Source organism: Marmota marmota, unplaced genomic scaffold (assembly GCF_001458135.2).
Source record: "Marmota marmota marmota unplaced genomic scaffold, marMar, whole genome shotgun sequence".
NCBI classification, from domain to species: Eukaryota; Metazoa; Chordata; class Mammalia; order Rodentia; family Sciuridae; genus Marmota; species Marmota marmota.
Window position 1 is genome coordinate 20,602,007 of NW_026000005.1, and position 14,176 is coordinate 20,616,182.

Below are 14,176 nucleotides of genomic sequence, written 5' to 3' on the forward strand. Positions count from 1 at the left end.
AAAAAAAAAAAAGACCCAGAATAGTCAAAGCAATTCTAAGCCAAAAAAATAATGCTGAAGCTACCACAATACCCGACTTTAAATTATATTACAGAGCTATACTAATAAAAAGTGCATGATACTGGCATAAAAACAGACACCTACACCGATGGTACAAAACAGACAAACCCACACAGATACTGTCATCTGATCCTTGACAAAGGTGCCAATTACATCCACTCAGAGAAAAGACAGCCCTTTTAACAGTGCTGGGACAACTGGTTATCCATACATAGAAGAATGAAAGTAGACACTTATCTCTCACCCTGCACAAAAATCAACCCCAAATGGAACAAAGACCTTGGAATTAGATCAGAAACTATGCAACTGCTAGAAGAAAACACAGGGTCAATGCTCCAGCTTTTAGGCACAGGCAATAACTTTCTCAATAGGAACACTAAAGCTAAGGAAACAACGCCAAGAGTTAATAAATGGGGCAGCATCAAATTTAAAAGCTTTTGTACAGCAAAGGAAACAAATAGGAATGTGAAGAGAAAACCCACAGATTAGGAGAAAATGTTTGCTAACTACTCTTCTGACAGAGGACTAATATCTAGAATATATAAAGAACTCAAAATTTAACACCAAAAAAAACCCACCTCCAATTAATAAATGGGCAAATTAATTAAAGAGACACTTCTCAAATGAAGAAATATATGTGGCCAACAAATACAAGAAAAATATGTTCAACATCATTAGCAATTCGGATTTCATCTCATGCAAGTCATATGGCAGTCATCATGAATACGAAGCAGAATAAATGCTGGAGAGGATATGGAGAAAAAGGAATATTTTTACACTGTTGGATGGGACTGTAGATTAGTTCAATACACTATGGAAATCAGTAATGGAGCCTCCTTAAAAGACTAGGCATGTATGAAATATGATATGTCAAGAGCTATGTAGTGTTTTGAACAACTAATAAAAAAAAAAGATTAGGCATATGACCCTGCTATATCATTTCTTGCTATTTATATTGAGGAATTATTAAAGTCATTATACTATAGTGATACATGCATATCCATCACAGTTCACAATAGTCAAATTATGGAACCAGCCAAGGTATCCATTAATGGATGAACGGATAAAGAAAATGTGATATATATACACAATGGAGTTTAATTCATCCATAATGAAAAATGAAATTAGGTCATTTGCAGGAAATGGATGGAACTAGAGACTAACATGTTAAGTGAAATAAGTCAAAATCAGAAGGTTAAGAGGCGTTATGTTTTCTCTCATATAAGTCAGACAGAAGGAAAACCAATGTGGGGTAGATCTCCTAAAAATCAAAAGGAGATCAGCAGAGGAAAAGGAGCAAGGAGTGGGAGGCATAGAAGGAAGGGAGAAGTGCTAGAGTGTGATATTGGTCAAATTATAGTTATATTGTATGCATGTACAAATATGTAACAAAAAAATGCCATCAATATGTATAACTATAATGCACCAATTAAAAAAAGGTGGGAAAAAAAATCAGTGAATGAATGAATAACTCAGAATAGCTCAGAATGTAGCTAAGAGGTACAGTACCCAGGGGTTTAATCCCCAAGTAACACAAAGAAATAAAAATAAAATAGTATATTGAGTGAAATCAACTGGACACTGTCGATGAAAAATGCAGAGTCTATGCAACCAGAATGATTTATACATCACAGAACAACCATGTGACAGATTATAAACATTAAACCTAGATAAAGTAGATGGTGAGAGGCACAAATTCAGCAAACTGATAATAAACATATGCACTATACAAAATATGACCTTTGAAGAGGATAGATTCATAAATTTCCTAAGATGGAAAAATGTACAAATAGGAAAAGCAAATTGTGTATATAAAGTATAATATCAGTTAAAAGTTCTATAAAACATGAAAAAGGCCCAGAAACAAATATACACTAATCCATTAAGTGTTTATCTGAGGATATTCAAACCATGCAATTTTGAATAAAACAATAAGATGTATCATTTTAAAGTGAATAAGACAATAAAAATAAATTTTCCTACTTTAAGACTCAAAAGGTAAGAAGAAAATAAAGAATTTAGGGAGAATGAGGCACTAACTGTGAAACAACAAAAATGGAAATCTTTTTATTAACAAGACAATGGGGCTGGGGATGTGGCTCACTGGTAGAGTGCTTATCTAGCAGGCCATGAGGCCAGGGGTTCAAGGATCATCAAAATCAATCAATAATAAAATAACAAAAGATATATTTCCTAAGTATGTTAAATTCCAAATTAGAGTTCTTAAAAAAAATTTAAAATTTTTTTCTCTGAATTTCAAAAAGATTTTAAGATATCTACAAATATGTTATTAGACCAAGTACTACATAAGCAGAGTACAAAAAACAGTAACTTATGTTACTATCTTAGGATAAACTGATAGATTTCTTCAAATAAATTACAAGATTAAAAAGAGAAAGAGAGAAGCCTGGCATGGTGGTGGTTTGGGAGGCTGAAGAAGGAGAATTGCAAGTTCAAGGCCAGCCTGGGCATCTTAGCAAGACCCTGTCTCAAAATAAAATAAAAAGAGATGGGGATGTAACTCAATGGTGCAGTAGCTGCCTAGCAAGTGCTAGGCCCTGGGTTCAATCTCCAATACTGGGGCAGGGGATGGGGGAACTTCTCTGAGCTAATGTTTAATCTACAATATCAAAGATCCATAAAACTGGGGAGGAGTTAGAAAAAGAACATTCTAGGAAGAGTAAACAAACCATATAAAAGTCTTGTGGCAAGAAAAAACACAGGAAGTTGTAAGATCTGAAAAAAGACCCAACAGTCCTAGAGCAACAGAGCACAAGACCCAAGGATTTAGGGTAGAGAGGAAAGCACGTGAAGGGATAAGCAGGGCCTTCTTAGTGAACATTAAGAAGTTTGAAAAGTGACTTAGGATATTAAATAAGTGGATAACAAAGTTCACCTGGCTATGATGTAGAGAAAGGACTGGTATCCCTTTTACAGCTAGCTACAAATTACACAATAGTACAAAAAAAAAATCCAGGTTCACTATAACATTAGCACTGAGTCCTCCTGCCACTTCACTGCAAACTAAAAATCCTAAACCTGAATATCTACTGATTAGAAAAATGTTTTAGTATTAGCAAAGTACTTGTATAAGAGTGAAATCAACTGGACACTAATACAATAAATAATAAAACTAATACAATAAAATCAGAATCAGTATACTCTAGTGAGTACCTATGGCTAAAACATTAACACAGAGAATATATTGAAAGGGACATAGCAAAAAGTTATCAATATATTTTACTATTTTTTTTTTTTTTTTAAAAATCACCTTGCTTACTTTATTAAGGCTTAAGTCTTCTAAAATTAATTACATTCATGGTTTACTCTTTAAATGAATCTGGAAGTTATTTTAGAACATGACATAAAATTAAAATTCTTTTCTCTAACATATTTTGCATTAGTGACTTGAAAAACTACTTTTATCACATACTAAAGTCTTACATATTCTTGTAACTATTTCTGAGCTACTTTTTGCACTAAATTTTCCACCAGGACTATAATCTTAACTACTATGGCTTTATATTTTAGTGGATAATAGTGCAAGTCCTATTCTCTTTTTTTCTAAAAATATATTTTATAATTACTATCTGCCTCATTCTTTGGTCTTTATACTTGCCACTGACCATGCTCTCCCAGCTCCCTGTATATTGCTGTATAAGACACAGTTCAAATGCCATCTCCTGAGAGAAGGCTTCCTTGTCTAGTTAAACAAGTTACCCCTTCTTCCTTCTCCCTACAACTCCTATCACTCTGCCCACATTCTTCATATCATTTAGCAAATCTAATTATCTTATTCGTTTACTTATTACTGTGTTTGCCACTGGAATCTGTACTGCCAAGACAGGCGCTGTTTCTCAAGTGCTGGGGACATTATGGGCACTCAAACATCTGCTGATTTAATTACCTGAACTCATGAACATTATTTAGCACTTTCAGCATTGACAACTTTGTTTTTGGTTGTAACAATCCCTAAGATTTTTTGCATGCATTTCCTACTTGGTTAACAATTTTATTTGAAAAATTAAATAGCTTCTTCAAAAATCACTCAGAAACTTTTGACAGGTAGATATTCTTCAAAATGCATGAATCAGCAACACCAACCTTGCCTGTCTTTGAAATTAGAGACTGAGAGATTCGTGAGTTTTTCTGACTTTGAATTAATGTCAGACAATCTTCTATTTGAGAAAATTGTTCAATTTGAAACAGTTATACAGTAATATATTGCATTTATTTCAAGCAATACTCAAGCACTCAGACTGGATTAAATTTTCAACACTGTGTGGTGAGAATAATATCAAAGGAAATGATAAGTGAATAAAAGTTAAATTCTAGAAATGCTTAGTATGAATGACTACTATTATTTCAAAATTTAGTTGCTTGACTGCTAAAACTCCTTCTCATAAAAAAAAAAAACTTGATCAAACTTGTGTTTCTCATAAATCCTTTCATAAAAAGGATTACATTCATAGTTTACTCTTTATATGAATCTGGAAGGATTTATGAGAAAAACAAGTTAGTTTATTAATTTAAAAAATAAGCCTATTACATGTTAACATAAATAACATTTTAAATAAAAATTATATCTTCCAAAACAAAAACAAATCTAGTAAGAGTAGCATTTTTTTTTACATCCTCCCCCACCCCCAGCCAAAGATCATAAATGCTTCTGCATTCAATCAAATTCTGAAAAACTTCCCTATATTAGAGAATGATAGTGGAAGAGGCAAATACTGTTTGTTGGTTTGTTTTTCTTTTCCATTTCTGGGGGGGTGGTGGTGGGAGGGGACAATACTTGGGATTGAACCCAAAGGCACTTTTACCACTGAGCTAGATCCCAGTACTTTTTATTTTTATTTTGAGACAGGGTTTCGCTAAGTTGCCAAGACTGCTATCAAACTTGCAATCCTCCTGCTTCAGACTCTCCAGTCTCTGGAATTACAGGTATGTGTCACCACCAAGGCTAAATACTGTTTTATTAATAATATGAAAAATACTTTTGTATTTTCAAGTCCATTTAAAGGATCTCCAGACAATACTTCAAGCTCAGACTCTTGATACCAAACTGCCTATGGTTAAAGGTATTTACTAGCTATGTTTAAAACCCTCTTACCCCTTTTTACTAGCTATACTCAAACCCTCTCTGACTCATTTCTCGCCTTTCAAAACTAGAGATAATAAGGGTGCCTACATCACATAGTTATTACACACTTGGAATAGTTTTTAATCACAAGGTGTTTGCTGTATTATATAATTAATCTTCATGAAAGTATGTGCTATGAAATAGCTTCTGTTATCCCGTCTAACAGATAATAAAGAGGCTGAGTGACCTACACAAGGAAACACAGCTTAAATGATAAACTACACAAGGAAACATAGCTTAAGTGATAAAACTCAGATTTAAATTTAATACCTATTGACTGGGGCTGTAGCTCAGTGGTAAACAACTTACCTACCAAGTACCAGGCTCTAGATCACTCCCAGCACTGCCAAAAAAATAAATAATGAACGCCAACTTTAAAACCTATGGTTGAAAAATGCAATATGTAATATGACCCCAATCTCATTGTTCATATTACTCTCCTCAGTTTTCTGTTTTAGACACACTCTCAGTTTCTCTATGTCAAAAACACCTTCACCCCAAGGCATCTGTGAAGGCCTTGAGTGGAATGCTATACTTGAAGGCCTGCCTGGAATGCTATACTGCTCCTATTTTCCCCCCAGTACTGGAGACTGAAATCAAGGGTGCTTGTACCATGGAGCTATTCTTTTTAAATTTTTTATATATTAAGTCTCTGCAGCCCTTTTCCAACCACTGTATCTAAATAGCAGCCTTTCATCATTTCTCAGTATTTTCTATCACAACACAAGGTTTATTTCTTTCATAAAGTTCCAAATCTTGTTTATTAGTCCTTATTACTTATTGACTGTCTGTCTTCCCCCATCAGACTATATATTCAAGGAGAAGAGAGTCCATGTCTGTATTGGAAATGCATGCAAAGCTAACAAGCATACTATGGTATCTGGATATATGACAGGTATTTAATTACTTACTTTTGTTGAATTAATGAACCACACTGCTTAAATATTTGGACAAATTACTTAAACTCTCTGGGCTTCAATTTCCTATAGTTAGTTACTTTCTGATTCTAAAATCCTAAAAGTATATTTTACTGACTTTATTTGAAAAAAAGTGTAGTAGCGATTACAAAGAAATTTTGTAAACATAAAGTCCTAATCAGGTTTAACATCTTCTAGTATCTAAAAGCAACTATAGAACAGAAGTAAAAATATGCTGTAAACTAACTAGACAATAAAGAAATCTCGAGATCATTTCTTCCACTGTACATTACATTCATCCAGTCACCTGGTATGTGAAACTATAAATGTTTAAAAGCAAGAACTCAAGCTAGTATTCCAGCATGCAGCCCAATTCAAACCAACACTGCCTTATTTCCAGAGTACAGAACAATAGAGAACATTACAGAAAATTATTATCTTTTTGATGACCATGATAATACAACTTTTATTAGCAGACCCTAAATACAACATAATGAATAAAATAAACTGCTAGAATATGACCTGACGAGGGTCAAGAATTATTTGCCAAAAAGCAAACTCACAGAATTTGTCCAAGTACAAAAGCTCTCTATTATCTACATGGTTTAGGAGTTCTGTCTTACCTAACTCAATATATATAATTTTTTAAGAACTGTCAGTTTATAGTCAGAATATAAGCTGGCAACACAGCCTAATAGTTAAGAGTATGGATTCTAGCTCCATGGCCTACACATTGTATTTCTCTGGGAAAGTTACTTAACTACTCTGTGGCCTCAAATTCTTCATTTACAAAATGGGGATAATACAAGTACTTACAGCAAAGATTTTAAAAGACTAGGTAATTTAACATATAAGGTCTTAAAACAATGTCTGGCACAACATGTCTCCATAGATGTTAGCTACTATTATAACAGAAATAATATCAATACAATTATGTCATTTCTGGACAATTTAGAAACATTTTTACTGCAGAGGTAAAGTACACAGATTATTCATCCTTTCTTTCAATTAATATTTACTGAACATCAATTATATGCTAGGTTTGAGTAAGATGTTAAGGATACAACAATGAGCAAAGAATGATTAAATGCTAAAGGGTTTTTAGAGAACCAAAATTATTGAATAATATACAATGGAGTTCTACTCAGCTATAAAAAGAATGAAATTATGGCATTTGCAGATAAATGGATAAAAATGGAAAATATCATGCTAAGTGAAATAAACCAGACTTAGAAATTCAAAGGTTGAATGTTTTCTCTCACATGAGGAAACTAGAAAAAACATAAAAAGGGAAGGAAGGATAAGATAATATAAATAACCAATCAAACAGAAATTAATAGACATGTAGAGGATAAAGAATATGGGAAAGGGGAGGAAGAACAGCAGGGAAAGGGAAAAGGAAAGTGGGAGGGATAATGAACTAAAATTGATTTGCATGATTATATGAGTTTATGATAATGAACTCAATTATTATGTATAATTATTAAGCTTTAATAAAAAATTATTATTGGGGGGGCTAGGGTTGTGGCTCAGTGGTAGAGTGCTTGTCCAGCATGTGTGAAGCACTGGATTCAATCCTTCGAATCATATATAAATAAATAAAAATAAAAGCTCATCAACAATTAAAAATTTTTTTAAAAAATTATTATTAGATAAATCAAGCTATATTATTATCAGGACAACATGTAGAATAGCCAATAACAATTTCATTACTGCAAACTTTCAAACCTGGTCAACACTTATGAAGATATGTCTAAGTGTATGTCTGAAATTTAAAATTAAGACATGCTATTATTGTAAAAACCAAATTCCCTAAGGAAAAACTTAAAGCTGTCCTTGTTTTGTCTGGTGCAGAAGTTAACAGCCAGCTATGGTTATTTAAAATAATTAAAATGAAATAAAATTTACATATTTTCCTCCAATCTGGGGAGAGAAGAGACTGGACACATTCTGTACCCTGGATTGCTGACGAGAAGACCCATCTGGTTTCACTTTATGAAATCTGCCCTGTATCCATATACCATTATACTAGATTATATCTAGTATAATCCCAAATTCCTGAGAAACTAAACCTGGAGAACACTTCCACTCACCTATTGTAGGTTCTCCATATGTACGCAAAATTCTGAAATGGGATCAGTTACACTTAGAAAAACATCCCAGCCAATTTCACTATTCCTAATGAGGTAGGGAGATGGTGAAGAAATACCACTGCACAGGGAGGGCTCAATGAAGCTGGATTTGCATTCTCCTCACCTGCCAGAGGTTCTATATTCTAAGTCCTTTCTCAAGTAAGTCTTTGCAACCTTCACATCCAAGACTGCATTATGGATCTGTAAGACTGATGATGGCAAATTCATACCTGCTTCCGGTGAAAGTTTTAGCTGGCATAGGTGAGAACAGTGTTAGTCTAACCTGACCTACAGCCATTACTAAGACTTCATAAGACATTTCAGTGAGATCAGCTTTTGATCATCTCACACCTAGCACACTGAGCCTGAGAGTAACTCTATATACACTGCCTTTGGGAGTCCTCTTGCTCCCCAACTCCACTTAGAATCTTGTTTGTGTGAGGCTTCCAGCAAGTTTGCCCTGTCAGCCACTTCTGAATCCCTACCAAGTGTCTTTCTGGGTGGACTCAACTAGATAATTTTGCTTTTTCACACTCCTTTCCTTCATTTGTCTTGGCATCAGTTTTCTCTGAAAACAGTAAATTTGTTGGGTTTTGTGCAGGATTTTGGGTTAGAGCCACAATGAATTTGGGGAATGAGTATTTTCTCTTGGTTTTGTATATTTTTTACATTAATAACAAATATCAGAAAAAGCAGCAGCTAATTTTTTTTTAAATGTAGCATTAGCTAAATTTCGAACAGCCAGAAGCCACACGTGGCTATAGTCTCTAATTTCAAACAGTAGAGATACTGAACACAGCCATTATCACAAAAGTTCTACTGGATAGCACTGATTTAGATGTAGCTAGACAATGTGATTTTGTTTACTAAATTCAATAACTCAAATTCAGCTACTACTAAAAGAGTAATACTTTAAAAAATGGAATTCAAAGACAATAATTAAGATATGATCATTTCAGGTAAAGATTGTATAATAAACATAAGTTACTCTAGTATGTCTAACTATAAGGGAAATGTATTCTTTAAAAAGTTAAAGTCATAACTTTACCTGTGTTAAAATCAGTTTTCTAAAGGAGGAGGTGGCACGGGAATGCAGCGGAGTTCAAGTGTGGAATTCATTTGTTGAGAGTTAAATATTTCCCAAACCTATAAAAAATAAAAATGAAAAAATGTGAAATATTAAGATAATATTCTCAAGAATATAGCACAAAGAAAGAACAGTTTTAATGAGACATTTATAATACAGGTCATCTAATTTTTTAAAATATGGATTAAAAAACTTTTATAATAATGAGTATACCTATGTATCTTTATCAAACCTAATAAAAATGATTTTGGAGAAAGTGTGAATTTTAGTTTGAAATTTTGTCATTAATTATCTTTAAGAACTTGGGTAGGTAGAGGTCCTAGGCTGGATTTATAGTACCCACACACCCCACTATTTTTTTTTTCTTGAAAGTATGCTGTATAGGGGCTGGACTATGGCTCAGCCGTAGAATGCTCGCCTAGCATGTACAAGGCCCTGGGTTCGATCCTCAGCACCACATAAAATAATAAAATACATAAAATAAAGTTTTAAAAAAGTATGCTGTATAAAACCAAACTTAAATAAGTATCAAGGGGTACAAAATAATTTTGAATCAGTTTCACAACTAAAAAATTTATAATTTTTTTACACAGAAAGTACATTATTTGAATTTTTAACATAAAATCATAAAGTGTTTTGGTCAGAGAGAACCACTTTAAAATGGCTAACAATAGAGACTTCTTAGAAAGTAAGAAGTCTCTTTTCATATATTTGCTGAACACATTACGCTCCATTTCTTCTTTAAAAGCGCATCCCAACTTTAAAATTTAAAACATTATATGTACGTGTCATAGATCCTGGCCAAATGTATTTTTTTAACACAAAGAAAATACAACAAAATTGTCTTAGAGATAAATTACATTGTCCTTATAAAGTCTTCAGTATTCTTTAGACTGAAGAGATATCTGGAACCCCTAACTCTAACCATAGCAATGACTTTTTAATCTCGTATATACTGGGCCTTCACATGAAATTTTTATTTTATGAGTAGATTCTGCATGGCAGGGAAGGGAACTTACACCGTCTCTGGAAAGACAAAAAAAGAGACTGGTAATATTTTTTTGGAAGGCACATCTGATTTTAAGACAACAGGGTGGGAATAAGACTCTGATCATCTTTTGTACCCTGAAAATTTTGAACCACAAGGACAACTGCCAGATTTTGAAGCAGTGTGTGTATAGAAATACTGAAGAGCTAAGTGGAGAACCTCTATAGAGAAAGATCTCCCATAATATTTTAAGACTAAGAATATGGATATTCATTAGGTTCTCAATTAAGAAAGCAAAAGGGGGAAAAAAGGGCAAATGAGAGAGAGAATGAGTTTTTTTAAACTTTTAACATAACACTAAAGCACCTTAATCTCTGGGTGATTGGAGGTAATTAGCCCCTCACCAGCTTGTGTAACAGTGAAGTGTAAACAGCCACTACAATTCTTTCAGATACAAAATCTGGCACACAATTTAAAAAAACCAATAAGAATGCAAAGGAACAATAATACATGACCAATAATTTAGAAAAAAAACTAAAGAGAATCAGACCCAATAATAAAGTTGAAATATATGGCAATTATTTAAAATAATTCTAACATATTGGGGAAAACAGATAAAATTGATGAAAGATGGAGCAGTTCATCCAATGAATTAGGATCTAATTTTTTTTTTTTAATGAGGGATCTCACTAGATAGTCCAGGCTGCCCTTGAACTTGCAATCTTTCTGCCTCTCAATTACATGTGCATGCCACCATCCCTAGCTCCCAACAGACATTCTAGAACTGAAAAATTCAATCTATATAATTAAGAACTCAATATTTTTGGTTTTATAGCAAATGGACACAATAGAATATAGGATTAGTTAACCAGAACACAAGTTAATACACAATGCCCAAACCAAAGTATAAAGAGAAATGACTAGAAGAGAAGGGAATGAAAAGGCAGGGAAAAGGACAAAAGGTTTAAGAGAAAGGTGATACAGGCTCAAAATGTATGTGTACACACACACACACACACACACACACACACACACACAAATAGAAGCCTCAAACGATAGCAGAAAGAGATAAAAGCAATATTCAAAAAAAGAATAGCTAAGAATTTTCCAAAACTGATAAAGGAAATCAGTCTAGAGACTGATCATGCTCTACTAACTCCAAGCAAGACATATTAAAAGAAAACTATACCTAGGATATCAAACTATGAAAGGAAGAGAGGAAGAGGAAGAAAAAAGTCATAATAACCGCCAATCTAAAATATTATACCTAACAAAAATATCCTTCAAAATTAAGGTAAAATAAAAATGCTTACAAACAAACAAAAAAGGGGAAATTTCTCACCAGTAAGCTTATACTACAAGAAAATTAAGTGGAATTATTCAGACAGAAGAAAACCATCCTAGATCCAGAACATGGAAACACAGAAAGGCATAACAATGCAGAGTAACTGAATTGCCTTGTAAGGTTTAAAGGTTCTAAGATTTTAGCAGTAATGCGACAGTGTTAAAAATCATACTTTGTATTATACATGCAATAAATTAAAGATAAATGTTATAATTTTTAGGATAATCACTAAAATTATAATACATAACAATTCAGAAAAATGTAATATTTATGTAATCTAAAAGCATGCAAAAAAAAAAAGAAGAAAGAAAACAAACCAGATAAGCCAAACAGAAAACATATTATACATACAGACCCAACATATCAATAATTGTATTACAGTCTATGGAAAAAAAATACTTCAAGTAAAAGTCTAAGTTTGCCAAACTGGAATAAACAAAAAAGAATCATGGGGCTGGGGTTGTGGCTCAGCGGTAGAACGCTTGCCTCGCAGACATGAGACCCTGGGTTTGATCCATCCTCAGCACCACATAAAAATAAATAAGTGAAATAAAGGTATTGTGTCCAACTACAACTAAAAAATGTTTTAAAAGAATCATATCTCTTAAAGAGATACACTTTAAATATGTGCCCAGAAAGATTCAAGTAGAGGATAGGGAAAAATACACCATACCACACTAACCAAAAGAAAACTGATGTACTCTGCTAATTTCAGTTAAAGATTTAGAATTTAAGACAAGAATCATTGCTAAAGATGAAAGAAATATTACATAATAATAAAGGGATCAATCCCACAGGAAAATGCCACAATCACAAATTTTTTATACCCCCATAATAACCTCAAAATACCTGAAGCTACAATTTGCAAGCTTTAAAGGAGAAACAGACAAAGCCACAATCACAGTTGGAGACCTTAACACACCTCTCAATAGTTAACAGAAAAAGCATTAAAATCTAAACAGTGCAATAACAAACTTGACCTAAATGACCAATACAGAAAATCATACCCAGCAACAACAAAAATTATGATCTTTTTCAAGAACGCATGAAACTTACCCAAACTGACCACATACTGGGCTACAAGGAATCTTCAACACACTTCAAAAAAAAAAAAAAAAGATGATGCCATTCAGAGTATACTCCTTAACCACAACAGAAATTAGAAATCATTAATAATAACAATAACAATAAATAAAAACCTGGAAAAACACCAACTACCTGGAAACATAAAATTACATTTCTAAATAATATTTGGATTGAAGAAATCAAAGCATAAATTACAAAATAGATTAAACTGAATACTACTGAATATACATTAAAACTTATGATGTAGTTATAGCCTGAATTGTATATATAGACAGTCCTTGATTTTCAAGCAGCAACACAGAATAGCAAGTGAACAAAACAGAAAACAAGCATACAGTAGAAAAAAAAAATCAATGTAGTCAAAGTTGGTTCTTTGAAAAGATTAATAAAATTGATAAACCTTTAGCCAAACTGATTAAGGAAAAGGAGAACACAAATTACTACAGAATTTTTAGACATCAAAAAAAAAATATGAAATTTTATGCCAATAAATGTAACAGCATAAAATAGACCATTCCTCAAAAAATATAAATCACCAACACTGAAAGAAATAGACTGCTCAAATAGCCCCAAAGATATTAAAGAAATGGAATCTGCTATTAAAATTTTGCATAAAGAAAATCTCAGATGCAGATGGTTTCACCAGGGAATTCTTCAAAACAATTAAGAAGAAACATAACTCTGTTACTCCTTCTAGAGAACAGAAAATAACAGAACACTTCTTCACTTTTTTTAAGAACCAGTACAAAAATGATGCCAAAACTGACAGAGATATTATCAAGAAGAAAATCATGGACTGATCTAATAAACACAGATGTAAAAATATCAATGTACTGGTGAATAAAATTTAACATTATATATAAAAATAACATATATAGAAAGGAATTTATTCCAGACATTTAAGAGTAGTTTAGAAGAAAATTCATATGATTATCCAAATATGTATAAAAATAGCCTGTGACAAAATTCAATATTCATTCATGATAAAATCTATTGGAAAATTCACAAAGAATTTTGGATAAAAAGAAAAAAAGCCCTCAGGAAGCATCACAGTCAATGGTAAATGATTAAAAACTTACCCTTTTCAAGTGGAAAACAAGTCATAGATGATCATTATCATCATTTCTATTCAAAATTTTACTGGAGGGTTTAGCTAGTACAGTAAAGCAAGAGAAACAAAAAGAATAAGGACTGGAAAGGTAGAAACAACATTATTCATACATGATATGATTATGTCCTAAGAGAGTCCAAAAGATTCCTCAGATTATTAGAATTCATAAGTAAATGTATATTTCTGGCTAGAAGATTAATATTAAAAAGCCAATCATGCTTCTATAAACCAGCCATGGATTTTTAAAATATAAAGGACAAAAGAATTTTTTTAAAACTAGGAATAAATCTAACAAAATTAGATTTAT

At 32.6% G+C, this 14,176-nt stretch overlaps 1 protein-coding gene across 12 annotated transcripts in view; it reads right to left on the bottom strand.

Moving 5' to 3' along the window:
* The window catches only part of Fam126b (family with sequence similarity 126 member B), an 81,541-nt gene that overhangs the window by 47,686 nt on the left and 19,679 nt on the right, over positions 1 to 14,176 (bottom strand). For 4 of the 12 annotated variants that reach the window (XM_015481230.2, XM_015481229.2, XM_048808274.1 and 1 more), the window contains one exon: positions 9,301 to 9,398. The gene's annotated coding sequence lies outside the window, so the exon portion shown is untranslated. Of the gene's footprint in view, positions 1 to 5,512; positions 5,547 to 9,300; positions 9,399 to 12,728; positions 12,771 to 13,837; positions 13,912 to 14,176 lie in introns of all 12 variants that reach the window. The other 8 variants (XM_048808278.1, XM_048808275.1, XM_048808277.1 and 5 more) reach the window with 4 other exon arrangements.